The sequence below is a fragment of the Aedes albopictus genome, chromosome 1, assembly GCF_035046485.1.
Source record: "Aedes albopictus strain Foshan chromosome 1, AalbF5, whole genome shotgun sequence".
Lineage (NCBI taxonomy): Eukaryota > Metazoa > Arthropoda > Insecta > Diptera > Culicidae > Aedes > Aedes albopictus.
In genome coordinates, this window is record NC_085136.1 from 160,753,371 (window position 1) to 160,774,135 (window position 20,765).

Sequence of the window (20,765 nt, forward strand, 5' to 3'; positions counted from 1 at the left end):
AATATACTGAGTGTGCGTGACTTATTTGTAAAAATTCTGCCTCTAATCTGTTGAGGACTTTCTTCCATACAAAATCTTAAAATTTTCAAAGACTTATCTCCTTGTTACTTATATATTGATACCTTTAGGGTTAAGTGGGCTCTAGAGTCTCAAATAATAAAAAGTTTACACAAAATACATTAGATTGGCGTCGTCATATTACTTATGTTAATGCATTCAAAAATGATAATTCAACATTCGGTTTAAAATAAGGTACACAGGGGCAAGTTGAAACAAGTAGAATGAGGTGAAACAGCGGGTTAACGTGATATTATCTAGTCGTGATAAGCAATTTGGATTTCATTACATTTTTTTAACAAACAATCATTTAGTCAAGGATAATTGTACAAACGGTATTAAAATCTTTTTCAAAACATCACAAGTTTTTTATTAAGAACTTACCTTACCGAATGAAACGCATGCTTGATATATGTCAATGTGAATGACATCTTATAGTATAAGCCTAAAATATATTGGAAAATATCAATTTGCAAATAATACGATGAATTTCAATAATAGTAGTCTTGTGTAGCGATTTTTTTTTTCTATGTTCGTAGTTTTACTTTATAAGACACTTTGTTCTTGATAAAAACTTCATGCATTTTTATGGTTTCCATGTTATGACTGCATAAAATAAAATTTCTTTTTCCAAAGTAATATTCCTTCTTTTTTGCAAAGTGAGTTTGGCAACAGATTTAGTATGGGGAGAAGTGTCACTTGTCCTTGCAGAGCGTGACAAAAACGAAATAAAAAGGAATAGTGATTAAAACGACTAGTCATAAAACTGAAAAAACCACTGCACTGTACTTACAAAATGGAACCTATCCATTAGAATTGAATTAAAAAGTCACCCGTACACTCGATACCTTCCAATCATCTTCTATATGTTATAACTATTTTGCAATCAAAATCTATCCAATGATTCCGAAATGAAGCAGAAAATAACTAATAAAAGTTCATAAAAAGTTGTATTGAAACCTCAAATTGCGTCAATCTTGCCTCCCTTTTTCCAGAACATTGACATCTTTTCAATCTTGTTCTACATTTTTAATTTTTATTTTATCTGTAAATTCAGTTAAATTTGTTCTCAGCATAAACAACAATGAACATATTCAACATGAACATATCAAAAACTAAGTAAAAAGAAGATAGAGTTAGGGACTGTTTCTTTTAATTGCACTACTATTTTGCATTCTTTGACAGATACGTATTTCGACCTCAACTGTTAGGTCATCTTCAGTGTCTCGTACTTAATCCGATATTCTTTTTATGTACATGTATTCCGCTAGCATGCCCATCATCATCATATCTAAAACTGTTTCAATCAAACTTTGATTGATTCCACAATAAAAAAAAAGTGATTAAATACAAATGCTTACCTTAAAGTACGTGTATCAAGGGCGTGTGCCGAAAGAATAATTAAAAGCTATTCTCTAAGGGCTGATTTCTTCACCTCGGATTAACCGGTAAACCAGGCTTACCCATATAGTAAAACCTGGTTTAACGCTTTAGTCAGGGTGAAGAAATCGGCCCTATGTGTCCAACATGCGAACAAAAGTATTCATAGGATAAATTTTCACTTTTTAGTAAAATATCGAGCCCTGCAAAATCAGAGCACAATATACATTATATTCGAAGAGCTATCAGTATTTCTGCTAAACAAGCTCAAAACAACTAAATTTACAGTTAACATGAATGTAAAAAAATACGCGTGATTAAGTCACCATGCAATCGAATCATCTATCGTGGCCGTCTGATCGTCGTTTAGGTGTATCGTTACATGGTGTGGCATGCAAAGTATATGCAACTAATACCCGCAATTTTAGGCAAATTAGCACATGAAGGGTATGTGCTGCAAATGGCACTAGTCACAGGTATATGGTGTTTACTCAAATCGCACTAATGAGAAGTATTTGTTTTCCTCCATTACAAATATCTATGTACCAGACATATGGAAGGAATGTAGACTTTTATGGTTTATGACTTTCGGCAGACTGTACACATGAAACGGACGCCGAACAAATTTAAACTCGTTGTAAAGACTTTTGCATTTGTTTCTCTCTAAATGGTTTCAAATTTATTGTTAGAAAAGGGACTTTTTCTTGCGGAGTTTAGGTTCATCAGATTTGCGTAATACCATAATTATATGAAAAAAGAGGTAACTACAAAAATCGAATTTATTTTAATTTTCCCCGATGAAAGATTTTTTAACCTCCAGAATCTTAATATATACTGCTAAGGCTAACTTATAACGAAAAAATATTTTAGGTTCATGAAAGTGCGATAATAATCCTGTTTCAACACACCGTGCGTCGAGCAAAAAAAAAAAAAAGGTTGTGCTAAGCCATCCTACAAACTTGCAGATTTTTCCCTACGATAACAGATACAGTTGATTTTTTTTATCTTTTCTAGCTTCCTAGTATACTCAATCTAGGTCAATGGAGTGTATAATTTGATATTACTAACTTCCTTTTACGCTCGATATTCGATCCCCAAGGGGGCGAATGGCTACCCGCAAGAGGTTGTTTGTAGAACTTGCTTTATCCCATCCTCGATATTAATTGCACTTGGAATGGCAGCACTACAAACTAGGAACATTTTATGGGATGCTGGTTTTATATGGCAATTTAGTGGTTTACGGAAACGGGTGCAACCATTATGTACTCTGTTGGCAGATGAGCTTTGTGCAGTTGTAGATCATATTGTATAAGGTAGGATGCTCATTAATGACAGCAATTAAATAATTACCTACACCATAGCACGTACAGGGAAGTTTTGTGATTTTTCTAAATGTTGGCTGAAGCATTTAAAGTTTTCCCCTAGGCACGGTAAAGGCTGGGTATTTTGCGTAAATTAGATTCCTTTGTCCAGCAGAACTCCTATCTCTTATCTTCGACACTGGCAGGGCTGCGAGCAACCTTAGGGAAGATCAGGTAACCATCCCCGGTGGAAGCTTAGATCGTAGGCTGACAGCGAAGTAGTGGTTTGCTTCTGCAAACCTGAGAGTTAGTTCTCCAGGAGAAGTGTTACACAACAGCGTCTGATCCTCATGTTAGTAGCGACTGATCGACGTCCGAGTGCCAGGGAAGGACTCTAAGCTCAACTATGCACTATGGATTTCCGGAAAGTAGTATTCGGTTCTCCGTAAAAAAAACCCGAATTAATCCACCTAGTGGTGATAGCGCCTTTCTCGTCGAATATATACTCATGATCTTTACGTCGACATAAGCCGATCCTGAGAACACTTATACGCTTAATACGATTCATGTAAAATTTGACCTCCTTATGAACCAAATTGTGCACAGTAATTTTAGACGCAAAAGAAGATTGGAAAAACTTTATTCAGTGTTGATGCTTTATATTAACACCACAGGAATTTGAAATGGAGTGGTTTAATGAGATTACTTTGGTTACGATTTTATTCTCTTGTACATATATGAAGACTTTGACTATTTCTTCACTTTAAATCTTACCCAACGTTTACCAGGCTATCAAAAAAGCCACCATTTGATTTATTGCTAACATTGGTTTTGTTCACTTTCATAATTCCACTATTTTAAGTGCCGCATGCTTGGGTTTGGTTCAATTTTACGTTTAACCATTTCCGGCGGACACCTGGAACCGATTTCATGGCACTACTGGTTGTCTCAAATATTGTATGGATATGGCTATTTTCTTGTCAGCTGGTTATCAGGCTGCCTAAAAAGCCGCGAATTGATGTGTTCCATGGGGAGCATCCATTAAGTGCGTCACGCTGAAATTGGGAATTTTCCTCCCCTCTTCGTACGGGTTTTTCCTATACTTAGCCCGGGAGCAGTCGCATCGTGTACTGAGTACACGCACCATGAAAAAAAAGCTCACTTGTAGTACAAAACGTGTGCGTGGTGTCGCTGAGGGTGGCTGAAGACGCGACTGCTCGAGGGTTAAAATAGTTTGTCACACTTTTACAACCCCCTCTCCCCCTAGGATCGTGACATACTTAATGGATGGCCTCATGTAGAGTAAAGTGGGGCAAAAGTTCGAGTGGGGCAAGAGTTTCTTTTGAAGTTTTTGAGCTCAATTCAAATTATTTCTTTCGGGTATCAAGGTTGTTCGAACTCTTTTTGAAAAAGAGTCTTTCACTCCAAAAGTTATGAAAATTGATCAATATTTCGAGAAGTTATGACAAAATGTTGGTTTTTGATCAAAAAATTGTAACATGCGATGGCCCTTCCAACGCATGGAATGAAATTTTAATGAAATCGAATTCGATATTTTATTTTGGGGCGTAACTAGGTATAGGGAACTGCATGAAATTCTCTCCTTCTTTTTCACTCTAACAGAAATCTTGTAAACAACAAGGCCACGAAACTTCAAAATCCCATACAAAATCAAAACAGTGCGGTGCCCTATATTTTGAAGATGCTCTAGCATGTATAACATTTTGCAAAAAAGATTTGGAAATCGTATTTTACACATAGTGGGGCAAAAGTTCGAATTGTGGGGCAAAAGTTCGAGTCATGTGGCAACTTTAGGTAGAAACCTAAAATTCTGCAAAATGTACATATTATCTCTAAGAGTGATGAAATTAGTGAGAAAATTCGATTAAAGTTGAAAAAAAATGTTGTTTTATCTGAATTTGGCGGAAAACTACAAATTTTTGGTGTAGTAAATTTAACCCTGATTTGGGTAAAATCCAAATCGAATTTTAAAGTGTATTCCAGTTCTAACACCAAATATTAAGTGGTTTCAGGTATTCCTATTACCAAAGTGTCAAAATAGTGTGCTACGGTTAACGAAATTTCACAAACACTAGATTCGAACTTTTGCTCCAGTGGTGGGGCAAGAGTTCGAATAAAACACACACATACAAAAAGTGTTGTAACTCAAAATTGAAAAGACATTTGACGTAACTTTGTTCAGCAAAATTTTAGCTCATGGATGGTAGAATCACCAAACGGTATTTATTTATTTTTATCTACTTCGATTTTTTAAAATAGGTTGAATTATCAACTAAGGTCGAACTTTTGCCCCACCTTACTCTATGATTTTAGTTTACTTCTATATTTTACCATTTCCGGCGGGGCACTCGTTACCTGTTCTTCAACACTACCGGTTCACCCAAATGTGTGTCTGAAACTTTTTGCTGACAAACTGTCAATTAGGTTATTGAAAAAGCCGGAATTTGGTGTGTCGCATGCATAGGTTCGGCTTACTTTTATATTTTACCACTTATGACGAGACACCCAAATTCAGTTCCCGGACAGGACCTGTTGTCCCAAATTTGGTCTGCGACTATTTTTTTGCTAACCGTTCAACAGGTTACCGAAAAAGCCGCTGTTTGATGTGTCGCATGCCTGGGTTTGGTTCACTATTATATTTGGACACTTCCGGTGGGACATTCGGAACCGGTTCCAGAACACTACCGGTTCAGATATGGTCGGAGACTAGTTTCTTGCTAACCTTTCATTAAAAAAGCCGCGCTCTGATGTGTCGTATGCATGGGTTTGTTTCACTTTTATATAAGGCGATTTCCGACGAGACACCCGGAACTGGTTCCGCAATACAACTGTTAGTCTTCAATGCGGTCTGAGCCTACTTCCTTAATAACTGGCCATCAGGGTATTGGAAAAGCCGTGATTTGATGTGTCGCATGCATGGGTTTGGTTCTCTTTTATATTTGGCCACTTCCGTCGGGACCCCCGGAACCGGTTCCGGAACACTACCTGTTCATATATGGTCTGACACTGTTTTCCTGCTAACCATTCATCAGGTTATCGGAAATGCTACTGTTTGATGTGTCGCATGCATGGGTTTGGTTCTCCTTTATGTTTGGCCACTTCCGTCGGGACCCCACGGAACCGGTTCCGGAACATTACCGGTTCAGATATGGTCTGATACTGTTTTCCTGCTAACCGTTCATTAGGTTATCGGAAATGCCGCTGTTTGATGTGTCGCATGCATGGGTTTGGTTCTTCTTAATATTTGGCCACTTCCGTCGGGACCCCCCGGAACTGGTTCCGGAACACTACCGGTTCAGATATGGTCTGATACTGTTTTCCTGCTAATCGTTTATCAGGTTATCGGAAATGCCGCTGTTTGATGTGTCGCATGCATGGGTTTGGTTCTCTTTTATATTTGGCCATTTCCGTCGGGACCCCCCGGAACCGGTTCCGGATCACTACCGGTTCAGATATGGTCTGACACTGTTTTCCGGCTAACCGCTCATCAGGTTATCGGAAATGCCGCTGTTTGATGTGTCGCATGCATGGGTTTGGTTCTCCTTTCATATTTGGCCACTTCCGTCGGGACCCCACGGAACCGGTTCCGGAACATTACCGGTTCAGATATGGTCTGATACTGTTTTTCGGCTAACCGTTCATCAGGTTATCAGAAATGCCGCTGTTTGATGTGTCGCATGCATGGGTTTGGTTCTCTTTTATATTTGGCCACTTCCGTCGGGACCCCACGGAACCGGTTCCGGAACATTACCGGTTCAGATATGGTCTGATACTGTTTTCCTGCTAACCGTTCATCAGGTTATCGGAAATGCCACTGTTTGATGTGTCGCATGCATGGGTTTGTTGCATTTTTATGGCTGACCCCTCCCAAGGGTACCGGTCCGGAACACCTAAATGGCCATAACTCCGGAACGGCTGGACCGATCCGAACCATTTTCAATAGGAAACAATGGGACTATATGCCGCGTCGAATGAACCATCGGTCATTAAAATCGGTTGAGGTTTACTACCAAAAAGTGATGTGAGTTTTTTGTACACACACATACACACATACACACGCACGCACACACACACACATACACACATACACACATACACACACACAGACATCACCTCAATTCGTCGAGCTGAGTTGATTGGTATATGTGACTCGTCCCTCCGGACCTTCTATCAAAAAGTCATTTTTGGAGTGAACATATAGCCTTTCCAGTACACTTAGTGTACGAGAAAGGCAAAAACATTGCAACGGAAAATTAGCATCAGAATAATACGAACAGCGAAAAAGACTTGCGATTCGAAACTCGTGGTACTACCAATCTCTCAACTTCATTGGGAACACCCGCATATTCGCAGATCTACAAAAGGACCGCGAGTTCGGCATCGTAGCGCTGCAGGACATGTGTTGGACAGGATCGATGGTGCGAACGTTTCGAGGTAATCATACCATCTTGCAGAGCTGCGGAAACACGTGCGAGCATGGAACAGCTTTTATAGCGACGGGTGATATGCAGAGGCATGTGATCGGTTGGTGACCGATCGACGTAAGAATGTGCAAGTTGAGGTTCAAGGGTCGAATCTTCAACTTCAGCATATTGAACGTGCGCAGCCCACACTCCAGAAGCACTGCTCAAGTAACGTTTTTTAGTCAAATAAACTAGAAGAGGTTGTTAAAATCAGCTTAAAACCAAAATAAAATGTATTAGGATTATAACGGTTCTCAATACCTCTACAAGAAAAATTGGTTATCAAAAACTACTTGAGCGATGGCTGCTTTTCTGACCACTCGCGTAGGCCTGGAGGAGGAATTTAGACCGACGATTGAAAAGTTAATCGCTCACCAGCCGACGAACGAAAACTGACTTCGTTGGAAGGATCAGATCTTCGCCATACGGCAAATACTTCAGAAATGCCGTGAATATCGGGCCCCAATGCATCACCTGTTAATCGGATTTCACTGCAATGCTCATACGAGCCGCAGCCGAATCCAAGCCGAAAGCAAGCAGCACACCTGACCATAAATCCGTTGGTGGTCCACGGATGTCAAGCAAGCGTCTATAGTCAAAAGTCAACGCCCTTAGTGGAAAACGGCGAGCTGCTCGGTGGCACTTAAGTTAACCTCGATGGAGTTGGCACAATGGATCCTACGAATCGTTGGCTAAGAAACGAGGCTACGATCATTGTAAACGGCCTTAGCGACTGTTTCGCTAGCTTACCAGTATTCGACCACTACGATCCGGTTTTTCTTCAGCGATTTGGAGCCATCGCTTCCGACATGGTCAATTTCATTGTGCCAGTCCATAATACACACCTGGACATATACCGGGCGTTCTTTTTGGGTGAGATGCAATATGCATTAGGACGCAGCAGCTGTATATCAGCTGGTCTCGACGACATGGGATATCCGATGTTGTAAGGTCCAGGTCAACTCGCTCTACTAGAGCGGACACCTATCCCCTGGAGCAGAGCGAGAGCTTTGTTGTGCCCACCCCAATATCAGGCATCCACGCCAAAGGACCATCGGGCTTTCGGCTAATCTCCCTTACTAGCTTTCGATAGTGATGGAGCGAATGGTTAACCGGTGGCTAACCCAGTACGTATCCTCGCAATTTTGCACACCGTCGTCCATCGTTGCTTTAATCAGTCTAGTCAGCTTCCCAGGAAAGCCGTTTTCGTCCATGATTCTTCATAGCTCTGTCTGTCGTATGCCGCTTTGAAGTCGATGAACAGGTGATGCGTTGGGACCTGATATTCACGGCATTTCTGCAGGATTTGCCGTACGGTAAAGATCTGATCCGTTGTCGACCGGCCGTCGATGAAACCGGCTTGATAACTTCCCACGAACTCATTTGTTTTAGGTGACAGACGATGGAAGATGATCTGGGATAGCACTTTGTAGGCAGCATTCAAAATAGTGATCGCCCTGAAGTTCTCACATTCCAAATGGTCGCCTTTCTTGTGAATGGGGTAGATTACCTCTTCCTTCCACTCCTCCGGTAGCTGTTCAGTTTCCCAGATCCTGACTATCAGCCGATGCAGACAGGTGGCCAACTTTTCTGGGCCCATCTTGATGAGTTCAGCTGCGATACCATCCTTGCCAGCTGCGTTGTTGGTTTTGAGCTGGTGAATGGCATCCTTAACTTCCCTCAGCGTGGGAGTTGGTTCATTTCCGTCCTCCGCTGCACTGGCTTCGTCGTTTCCTCCGTTGCCGTGGGCTCCCGTGCCTACGTTCTCCACGCCGTTCAGGTGCTGATCGAAGTGCTGCTTCCACCTTTCGATCACCTCACGTCCGTCCGTCAAGAGGCCTCCGTCTTTATCCCTGCATATTTCGGCTCGCGGCGCGAAGCCGTTGCAAGATGCGTTGAGCTTCTGATAGAACTTCCGTGTTTCTTGGGAACGACACAACAGTTCCACTTCTTCACACTTCGCTTCCTCCAGGCGGCGCTTTTTGTCTCGAAAGGGGCGAGTCTGCTGTTTCCGCTTCTGTTTGTTACGTTGCACGTTCAGTCGAGTCCCTTGCTGCAGCATTACCGCCCTCGCTGCGTTCTTCTCCTCCAAAACCATTCTGCACTCTTCGTCGAACCATTCGTTCCGTCGATTCCGTTCCACGTACCCGATGATGCTCTCGGCTGCATCGTTGATGACTGCTTTCACTGTACTCCAGCAGTCCTCTAGAGGGGCCTCATCGAGCTCACCCTCGTCTGGCAACGCGGCCTCGAGATTCTGCGCGTATGCTGAGGCGACATACGGTTGTTTCAGTCGCTCTAGTTTGTACCGTGGCGGTCGCCGGTACCGTACATTGTTGATAACGGAGAGTTTTGGGCGCAGTTTGACCATCACCAGATAGTGGTCGGAGTCGATGTTGGCGCCACGATAGGTCCTGACGTCGATAAGGTCGCAGAAGTGCCGTCCGTCAATCAGAACGTGGTCGATTTGAGATTCCGTCTGCTGTGGTGATCTTCAGGTGTAACGATAAGGGAGGCTGTGTTGGAGAGCGTTTAAATCTCCTATGATGATCTTGACGTCGTGGCTTGGGCAGCGATATGACTCGCGTTCGAGCTGCGCGTAAAATGCGTCCTTGTCATCATCAATGCATCCGGAGTGAGGGCTGTGCACGTTTATTATGCTAATGTCGAAGAATCGGCTCTTGATCCTCAACCTGCACATTCTTTCGTCGATCGACCACCAACCGATCACGCGCCTCTGCATATCACCCATCACGATGAAAACTGTTCCCAGCTCGTGTGTGTTGCCGCAGCTCTGGTAGATGTATGATTACCATTAAACTTTCGCACCATGAATCCTGTCCAACACACCTCCTGCAGCGCTACGATGCCGAATCCGCGGTCCTTCAGTAGATCGGCGAGTATGCGGGTGCTCCCAATGAAGTTGAGAGATCGGCAGTTCCACGTACCGGTCTTCCAATCGCAAGTCCTTTTTGTTTGCTGGGGTCGTTGCCGTTGGTCTCGGTTCGTATTATTCTGTTGCTGATTTCCGTTATAATGTTTTTTTTTACGGCTGGCTCGTAGGGCCTGACACCAACCCCCTACTTTCCGGAGGACCATAGTGCACAGTTGAGCTTAGAGTCCTTCCCTGGCACTCAAACGCAGATCAGCCGCCCCTAACATGAGGATCAGACGGTGTTGTGAGCCACTCCTCCTGGAGAACAGACGCTCAGGTTTACCTAAGCAAACCCCCCTTTCCTGTCAGCTTATGATAAAAGTTCTCACCGGGGTTGTTTACCCGATCTTCCCTAAGGTTGCTCATAGTTTCCGGCCGGTACCGCGAGTATGTAGGGATAGGAGTTGCTGGGCTGAGGCTAGTGGATCACAATGGGATCTGAATTGCGCAGCATACCCAGCCTTGACCGTGCCAAAAGGTATATAACTATGTGTAAAGGAGTCACTGTGAACATCCCACATTGGAAGGCATGTGAGTTCACATGAATAGGCATGTCAGCCAGACAAACATCACATATGGGATAATCGACAATGCGTTTCAAGCATTTCAGAAAGAAAGAGGTAATCAGGAACTCATTCCTTTTTTCTAACAACGCGCGCACCCTTTAGGGATAAAACTATCGAGTAATTTCGCGCAATGAAAACACCCAATAGAAAACTACAAGAGTTCAAAACTTGTTTGGCATACTCAAATTCCTTTGGAGAAAAATAGGACAAACCCCCATTTGCTCCTGGAGATTTGAAGTAAGCAGAGCTTTTAAGGGCCCACTAAGTCGATTATATAGCTATAATTCTCGGGCGGAAGCTAGAGATTCGTAACTATTCAACAGAATGGTTTATCCGAAGATATTTTGAACTAACAGATCAGAGTTCCATTCAGGAATGAAACTCTCTTGGACTTGAAGTAGCAATGGAAGCGAGTTATCCATAAAATGTAGTCGCAACCAATTAGTACAGGTTCCCCCATTTTTGAGCAGGGACGCCTGAATACACAAAGTATGCGAAGGAACACTCAAAGGTGCAAAGAAGGTCAAATGGAGACTCTGGCACATCAGTCAACTCACGACAAATTCTGCTCATGCAGAGTTGGGTTAGGTGCAATTCTATGTTAAGTTATCCATGAACTGTACTACCTAAATAATCCATAAAACTGAAGCATCTTAAATTAATGTTCATCGTAGCAATACTGCCAAATATCAGCGAAAAGATACTGAATACAAGAGTTTGCTTGAAGGCATTCATGAGAAAAGGTTGAAACATACTGTTAACGTTATTCGTAGATATAGCATGGCACGAGGCACGACACTTCATTTATAATGAAAGAAGCAAAACTGGATTCGCAAGGTAACCTATACAGAAGTTATCCTACGAAAATGAACTTTTTGAAGTAGATCCACTTGGGCTACATACGCTTTTTACGCTGAAAATTGATCTGAGGTTTCCTAACTGTAGCCACTACCCAAATTAGACAGGATTACACTTTTCACAATCACAGCACAAAAAGTAAACATCAACGACAAACCAAATCGGTGTCAATTGAAAAACGCCAATGGCGAAAACGCATTAAGTGAACCCATATAGGCAGTAATGTAAGCTAATTTACAACATTTGAATAATCCCGTTCTTATTTAGCCTCAAATTTAAGACTTAAGAAGGGCAACTGTGGAGGACGCCCTAATTCTCCACAGGCTCCGTTTGAGGTTAGGTTTATATTAGACCCCCCCTGACCATTCATTCCTTGGCACGGTAAGCATAAAGCCGCATAACACCATAAATGAGGGGTCACCTGTTCAAGGAATCCGAAAGCATCTGGTAAGAAAGTTATTGCAGCTTAGTTCACAAAAAATTGACCCAGAAAAGTTGGCCACCTGCTGCCCCGGCTGATAGCCAGGATCTGGAAAATCGAACAGCTACCGGAGGAGTGGAAGAAAGGAGAAGTCTGCTCCATTCATAAAAAAGCGACTATTTGAAATGTGCGAACATCAGAGCAATCACCATTTTCAAGAATACCACTCATGTATATTCACATATTCATAGCCATCGCTAGAACAGAAACGGATTGAAAAAATCCGTTTCCCTTCCTTCCAAATTTCACAGCACAGTTACAATTTATCATATAACGACTACGAGTTATGCAATCAAGCGTGCTGTGCCGCATTATCTCAAAGTAATGAACACACTAATCTTTCAGCTTACGCCTGACATGCACGCACCAATGTGTGAACCCTTTGCCAACCATATCCCACCAACACTCCGGCATCCGCATCAACTTGTGCAGACACACAGGTATATTCGGACAGCTGAGGATACAAACGATTGCAAGCACCACTTCATTTCCTTTCCCTACATTGACCTGCAACCTGACGTGGCCAGACCATTGTCGCCTAAAAAAATAGAAGAGAGTAATCACCACTCCAGAGTTAAAAAATCTGGAACTAATTTCCAGTATAAAAAGCTTTGTGATGAAAACATTTTTCGGGTGCACCGCTATTTTAAACCTACACGGCTTAAATTGAGTGTGTATACCCAAGTAACCACGGTGCTGAAGCCTTATTGCATGCAGATATACGGTATACTTAGAGCAATCATTACTTTACATGCAAACTTAAAGTTGATTTAAAGTGGAAATGGGCAATTATGCGACTGCTTCAAGATTATACCAGTATAATCCTAATTTGATTCTATAATTGCCCACTTCCACTTTAAATCAACCTTAAGTTTGCATGTAAAGTAATGATTGCACTAAATACACCGTATATCTGCATGTTATAAGGCTTTAGCACTGTGGTTACTTGGGTATCTATATCTGGGTACGTCACTAGTCGGCGACTCTGATACCACCTCATGGCAATTGAAAAACATTTTCTTCAAGTTCCGTTTTTTCAATTTAAAAATTCAAGCGGAAGCGCATTTGTCATTTAAATTCATTTGTCGAAACGAGTTCAGTTCACATAAACCGGGTTGTAAGCAATCTGCAAACGACATTTTATGTGAGACAATTTTCTGGCACTTAGTGGCACGGTGATAAAGACCGCTCGTAAATGGTTTTACAAGGGTCAGAATTAGATAGAAGCAAACACTGTATACCGTATCTCTGCTCGCTGTTTGAACACGCTGCTTACATGATCCCCGGTTCAGGTGGATGTTGCTAGCTAGTAAGTACACCGCATCATCGGTTAGAAAACCTTAAAGACTACCCCCGAAGGAACATGTAATCGATCCATTCCGGAGATTGTTGTCACATGTACGAAATCGAAATATTTCCCAGCAAATGCCAGAACAGCGCCAATGGGAGCACTTTCCTTTGTCTGTCCGGGGCATTTGTCTGCAATGCCTTGCAGCCTCACCACCGGCACCAGGACGCGATGATGGCGTAAAAGCTTCCTTACCCACCACCACGTGAAAGGTCCCACCGCATCGCATTGGGGCGACTTCTGCAACACTGGTTCAATTGTTTGTTATTTATCGCAAGCCATTTGCTCCGTCTTGTGTTTCGAGAACGGATGATTTCGCATGTGTTCCAGTCCAGCATATATTCATATCTATCTGCACATGTAATGATGGAATTTTGGTTCTCAACCGTCAGTTGGGAAGTGCTCCACGACGCGACGGTGAAAGGTCGATGGAGAGTGGAATATGAACGGGGAGGTACATATTTTTCGATTCCATGCAAGACGCTACAAAAAGCAATTTTCTTTTTAAGTTAAAATTTATGGCTTCACACGGAAATGTCTTTTGCCATTGTCGCATGAAACTGTTTTGTTCTTGCGTTTCGGCAAAGCTTTCGAGTCCAAATAAAGATAAATAGTTGTATTTTTCACTTAATTAAGCTGTAATAGCTCAATTTACCCTGAATCTAAAATTTATGACAATGCGACAAACAATTATATAGGCGTACTACTGTCGATGCCTTATTTTAAATGTGATTTCGAGCAAATAAATGTATGTATGTCAAAATAAATGCAAATCACACAAAATTGTGGTCATCTTGAACTCAAGGAAATACAAGGGAGTAATGAAAAACAAATGATATGCCAAGAAGTTCGGAACTCTGTCCGGATTTTAGGTCTAACCTACACTAAGAGACTTTGTTATCCCCGCTAGTTCCTCATCGATGACCCTCTCGTCATCGCCACCCCCAGTCCCCAGTCAAAACTGCCTTTTTGCTTGCCCTTACCTCGATCTTCAGCACGGGTTTTGCAGCGGCGAACACTATCCGCCGTTCGTTTCGCTCTTCCTCAGTTCGTGCCCGCTGTATCCGCCGCCTAGCCCATAGGCAGACGCGACGCCTGGTTCGCAATCGCTTGAGTCCACCATTAAGTTTGTCCTTCGTCTAGCCGCTTCTTCTTCTACCCGCTGCCTGCTATTGTTGTAGTTGATACTGTGGCGAACCGCAGGTGATCACTGTGGTTGTAGCCATCGTCTACTCTCCAGTTCGAACTACTTGTCAGGCCAGGACTCCGCTTCGTTCCGAGTAAATGTGCTTTTGGTATCGACACTGGTTCATGAAACGGCTTCCCCATTCCATCGCCCAGACATTGATGTCCCCGCTATTACCACCAGCCTTCGCCCTTTCAGCACGGTCGTGATACAGTCCAGCATCGACCATCATGGAGGCGTGAAACAGCTACGGAAGACCCCGTTTACTTTGGCGATCACGAAGCCCTCGTATATAGTAGACACCAACTCCTGGACGGGTCATTTATCCGTCGTCCATATGGCCGCCATTTTTCAGACCCATCCACGACCCAATGGCCGCTACTGGCGGGTCCCATTTGATTTGCGTCCCCTGCTCGGAAATTGCCTGAGCAGCTGCTAAGCTGCGTCACAGAGGTTCAGGTTCTGGCGCGTTACCTGTTCTGTGGTTGGTCAGTAGCGGCTCTTCTGAATGCCGGGCACCGTGGACCTCCCGCTGCGTTGGGTAATTGTTGTTCGCAGATATCCTGGAACAAATCAAACACGCGGGTGGACTCGTGTAGCCTTGTGCCTTATGGCCTTCGCCGCCGCATTGCCTGCACATATTGCTCCTGTCAGGGCCTTTACAGTCCCATGAATTGTGTCCAGACACCTGAGGCAAACCTCCGGTGGCTCGTGCAATGTTAGTTAACTGACCAATTGGCATATTGACCAACCCACCTAGAGCTTCCCTAGTTTGACGGACTTATTTACGTCCGCCACAGGTAGCTGTACCAAGGCTACTTGTGTCCCTGCCGGGCTTTTTCGTAACCGAACGGCTGCGTTGACCACCTGCACTGTTGCAGCAGTGCCGTGACGAGCTCTTCCGCGTCAATGATCTTATCTAGGTTCTTTGGGGGTTTCCAGTTAGACTTGTGAATAAGGCTTTGGCTTGTCAATCCGTAAATGGCGGATTTGATTCCCGTTCTGGTCGGGAACTTTTCTCGACTTCCCTGGGCATAGTGTCCTTGCCTCACAATGTATAAATGCATGCAATGGCGAGCGAATAAAGCCCTTCAATTGATGACTGTGGAAGTGCTGAAGATAAGGCAGGCCAAGTTCCAGTGGGAACGTAGAGCCACAAAGAAGAAGGTTCTTCACCTTCAGAGTTGCCTTTGCTGTAAGAACCCTCACCTCGACTCCCTCGCCAAGGATCTCTTTCACCAGACTTTTGTGGGCGATGCCCATGCCCTCTTTATCGCACTTGAGCTCGAGGATCATTTAGCCCGTACGAATAAGTCTAATACTGTGTACGTCGGCTCCACGAGCTTGGCATCGCTTCGCATCCCCAGACAACCAGTAATCGGATAAGATGGTGCATGAGATGATAAAGTGGAGGCCATATGCGTGCATGCCTCCATTTAGGCGCATGTAAAATGTACGCATATCGCCTCCACTTTAACGTCTTATTCAACATCTTCCGTGACGGAAGCGAGCAGCTACATCAATCAATCCACCAGATTATTATAAAGATTTGTGAGGATGAAGAATTGCCCACCAGTTGGTTGGATATCCTCATATGCCCAATCTACAAGAAAGGGCACAGACTGGAGTGTGCCAATTACAGAGGGATTACCCTTTTAAATTCGGCATATAAGATACTGTCGCGTGTCCTGTTCAACAGACTGCGACCTCTTGAGGAGTCCTTCGTCGGCGAATACCAGGCTGGTTTTCGTGAGGGCCGATCAACGACGGATCAAATGTTTACCCTGCGGATGATCCTAGATAAATTTCGGGAATATAACTTGCAGAATCACCATCTGTTCATTGATTTTGAAGCAGCGTACGATTCAGTGAAAAGAAATGAGCTTTGGCAGATAATGTCAGAACATGGTTTTCCGGCGAAACTAATTGGGCTGATACGCGCAACGCTGGATGGATCAAAATCAAGTATTCGGATCGCGGACGAAGTGTCTATGTCGTTTGTGACCTTGGATGGATTGAAGCAGGGGGATGCTCTTTCAAATTTATTGTTCAGCATTGCACTCGAAGGAGCGATTAGGAGGTCAGGCGTGCATAGGAATGGCTCTATCATCACACGGTCGCACATGCTCCTCGGTTTTGCGGACGATATTGATCTCATCGACATCGATCGTAGGGCAGTGGAGGAAGCTTATGCTCCTCTGAAGAGAGAGACAGCGAGGATAGGCTTGACGATTAACTCTACCAAGACGAAGTACATGATAGCGGGTAGAGACAGAAGCAGGCCTACTGGTGTTAGTGTTGAGGTAGTGATTGATGGGGAAGTGTTTGAAGTTGTTGAAGAATTTGTTTATCTTGGAACACTTGTGACATATGACAATGACGTTTCCTGTGAAGTGAAAAGGTGTATTGCAGCTGCGAATAGGGCCTTTTACGGATTGTATAAGACGCTGATTCTTCCGGTTGCCCTCTACGGTCACGAAGCGAGGACGTTAAAGGAGGTAGATCGAAAAGCTTTTGGAATTTTTGAGCGCAAAGTGCTGCGGACAATTCTCGGTGGGAAACAAGAAAATAAAGTGTGGCGCAGACGCATGCATCACGAGTTGTACCAAGTGTACGAAGATGCGAATATTGTGAAACGTATAAAATACGGCAGACTTCAGTGGGCTGGACACGTAGTGCGAATGTCGGAAGAAAGAATAGCGAAAACAATATTCAGCAGAGAACCCGGTAGAGGTAGGCGACTTCGTGGGCGGCCGCGAACTCGCTGGCTGCAGATCCCTACACTTTCGGGGAAACTGGAGGAACATCGCCCAACACCGACGAAGATGGTGCTCTACTATACGCTCGGCATTGGAGTAAAGTTACTTTGTAGCCAACAAGGAAAGGTAGGTACGTGTCGGTCATCTCAGGCCCACTCTTCCCGTCTTTCCAGTACGCGAGGCTGGGGACCGACATGCCTGCTTTACTGCCGATCTTTAGGGTGACAGCCGCTCGGCCTTGCGGGCGCCGCCTGGCTTCACCTAACGGCTGTCTCATTGTCGTAAGCAATAGCATCCGCGGGCTACCCGCGAAAGCGAATGCCTCCGTCTGGATAGACATCTGTATTCTGTCTTCGCGGGTTCAGCCGTTGCTGCAGAACCATGAGTTTGTCATGGTCTTGCTTGGCTGCCATCATTGACTTTCGAAGTCACCTCCGCACTAGCATCTGGCCATGCTGAGGTCCTTGTTGATGCTGGGCTTCGATGACGCAAAGTCAATGATGCAAAGCAAGCTGCAGCACAGCCACTTCCAGCGCAGAGAGCCCATCTCGGTTTTGGTTGATGGCCCTCATCAGCAACGCTCCATTCACTACCTCACCTGACAAACTAGCCGGGGAGGAGAGTGAGTTAGTTAGTTAGTTAGTTAGTTAGTTAGTTAGTTAGTTAGTTAGTTAGTTAGTTAGTTAGTTAGTTAGTTAGTTAGTTAGTTAGTTAGTTAGTTAGTTAGTTAGTTAGTTAGTTAGTTAGTTAGTTAGTTAGTTAGTTAGTTAGTTAGTTAGTTAGTTAGTTAGTTAGTTAGTTAGTTAGTTAGTTAGTTAGTTAGTTAGTTAGTTAGTTAGTTAGTTAGTTAGTTAGTTAGTTAGTTAGTTAGTTAGTTAGTTAGTTAGTTAGTTAGTTAGTTAGTTAGTTAGTTAGTTAGTTAGTTAGTTAGTTAGTTAGTTAGTTAGTTAGTTAGTTAGTTAGTTAGTTAGTTAGTTAGTTAGTTAGTTAGTTAGTTAGTTAGTTAGTTAGTTAGTTAGTTAGTTAGTTAGTTAGTTAGTTAGTTAGTTAGTTAGTTAGTTAGTTAGTTAGTTAGTTAGTTAGTTAGTTAGTTAGTTAGTTAGTTAGTTAGTTAGTTAGTTAGTTAGTTAGTTAGTTAGTTAGTTAGTTAGTTAGTTAGTTAGTTAGTTAGTTAGTTAGTTAGTTAGTTAGTTAGTTAGTTAGTTAGTTAGTTAGTTAGTTAGTTAGTTAGTTAGTTAGTTAGTTAGTTAGTTAGTTAGTTAGTTAGTTAGTTAGTTAGTTAGTTAGTTAGTTAGTTAGTTAGTTAGTTAGTTAGTTAGTTAGTTAGTTAGTTAGTTAGTTAGTTAGTTAGTTAGTTAGTTAGTTAGTTAGTTAGTTAGTTAGTTAGTTAGTTAGTTAGTTAGTTAGTTAGTTAGTTAGTTAGTTAGTTAGTTAGTTAGTTAGTTAGTTAGTTAGTTAGTTAGTTAGTTAGTTAGTTAGTTAGTTAGTTAGTTAGTTAGTTAGTTAGTTAGTTAGTTAGTTAGTTAGTTAGTTAGTTAGTTAGTTAGTTAGTTAGTTAGTTAGTTAGTTAGTTAGTTAGTTAGTTAGTTAGTTAGTTAGTTAGTTAGTTAGTTAGTTAGTTAGTTAGTTAGTTAGTTAGTTAGTTAGTTAGTTAGTTAGTTAGTTAGTTAGTTAGTTAGTTAGTTAGTTAGTTAGTTAGTTAGTTAGTTAGTTAGTTAGTTAGTTAGTTAGTTAGTTAGTTAGTTAGTTAGTTAGTTAGTTAGTTAGTTAGTTAGTTAGTTAGTTAGTTAGTTAGTTAGTTAGTTAGTTAGTTAGTTAGTTAGTTAGTTAGTTAGTTAGTTAGTTAGTTAGTTAGTTAGTTAGTTAGTTAGTTAGTTAGTTAGTTAGTTAGTTAGTTAGTTAGTTAGTTAGTTAGTTAGTTAGTTAGTTAGTTAGTTAGTTAGTTAGTTAGTTAGTTAGTTAGTTAGTTAGTTAGTTAGTTAGTTAGTTAGTTAGTTAGTTAGTTAGTTAGTTAGTTAGTTAGTTAGTTAGTTAGTTAGTTAGTTAGTTAGTTAGTTAGTTAGTTAGTTAGTTAGTTAGTTAGTTAGTTAGTTAGTTAGTTAGTTAGTTAGTTAGTTAGTTAGTTAGTTAGTTAGTTAGTTAGTTAGTTAGTTAGTTAGTTAGTTAGTTAGTTAGTTAGTTAGTTAGTTAGTTAGTTAGTTAGTTAGTTAGTTAGTTAGTTAGTTAGTTAGTTAGTTAGTTAGTTAGTTAGTTAGTTAGTTAGTTAGTTAGTTAGTTAGTTAGTTAGTTAGTTAGTTAGTTAGTTAGTTAGTTAGTTAGTTAGTTAGTTAGTTAGTTAGTTAGTTAGTTAGTTAGTTAGTTAGTTAGTTAGTTAGTTAGTTAGTTAGTTAGTTGATTAGCTAGTTAGTTAGTTAGTTGCCGCATATTTAAAACCCCCGAAGAGCACAGGAAAAAGGGTCCGCCACGCTAGAGCCCTGCCTCAACACGGTAAGGTACAACATATGGTGGGGGTGCCCAAGTAACCATTAGCATTCTATTTCGCCTTTATGGACATCAGTGAATCGAAATTCAACCATCGCGCAACAATAATGAGAATGTCGCAACCTGTATCCGCGGCAATCCACCCAATGCGACAAATGTTTGTTCCTACTTGAAAATAATAGGATAAACATCGTACACCATGAGTTTAGAGATTTTTAAGCCTCGCATTGCGATTTTCGAACGGTTACTTCGAGTTGGTAAACACTGCATCTCTGCTGAAGATCTATCATCAAACAGTTTCGACTTTGGATTAGTAATAATTGATTGTTCACGAGTTGAAAAGTACCCAACAAATTCAGCAACCGTTTTGTCTGCAACAAAAACTTTCGAGATCGTGTCAGTTATCTGTTTACCAGTTCTCTTTGTCTTGCAATTCAGCGGCATCGGTTGGCGCGTTCCATAGAATGGTAAGGTTTAGAACCCGTGTTTTGGTTCTGGGCTACAATTATCCTCTCATTAATAGGTTCCCACTTCATGAGCGCAGCGTGGGCGTGAGCGTTGAGCAGCAAACCAATTCCACGGTGGCGAAGAGCGTATGTGCCATTTAACAACCATGCGCCTCCATGTGCTAAATTTTTCATACGTGGTAACTTCCCAAACTGTATTCGCAGTATTGTCACCACATATGTAAAAGTACTCGGCAATAAGTTTTATTTGCTTTCAACCCATCCGCCGAACATGGACAGAAGGTAAACTGCTAACTTATCCTGTTTGGTTGCATGTCACGGTGCTTGTTTGTCTTTGACACTTTTATCGAATATCTGTCGCCGGAACATCATCCTTCCCCCCTCATCAGACACAGATAGGTACCGATGATATTGGAGAGAATCGAAATTTGATTGGAAAAGTTGTCCGGCCACACAAGTTTG

General features: G+C 42.3%; 2 protein-coding genes across 11 annotated transcripts in view; both read right to left on the minus strand.

The window, feature by feature from the left end:
* LOC109427696 (integrin alpha-PS1) overlaps positions 1-20,765 on the minus strand; it is a 534,426-nt gene that overhangs the window by 231,674 nt on the left and 281,987 nt on the right. The window lies entirely within an intron of this gene.
* Positions 1-20,765, minus strand: part of LOC109427689 (uncharacterized) — a 196,484-nt gene that overhangs the window by 19,095 nt on the left and 156,624 nt on the right. The window lies entirely within an intron of this gene.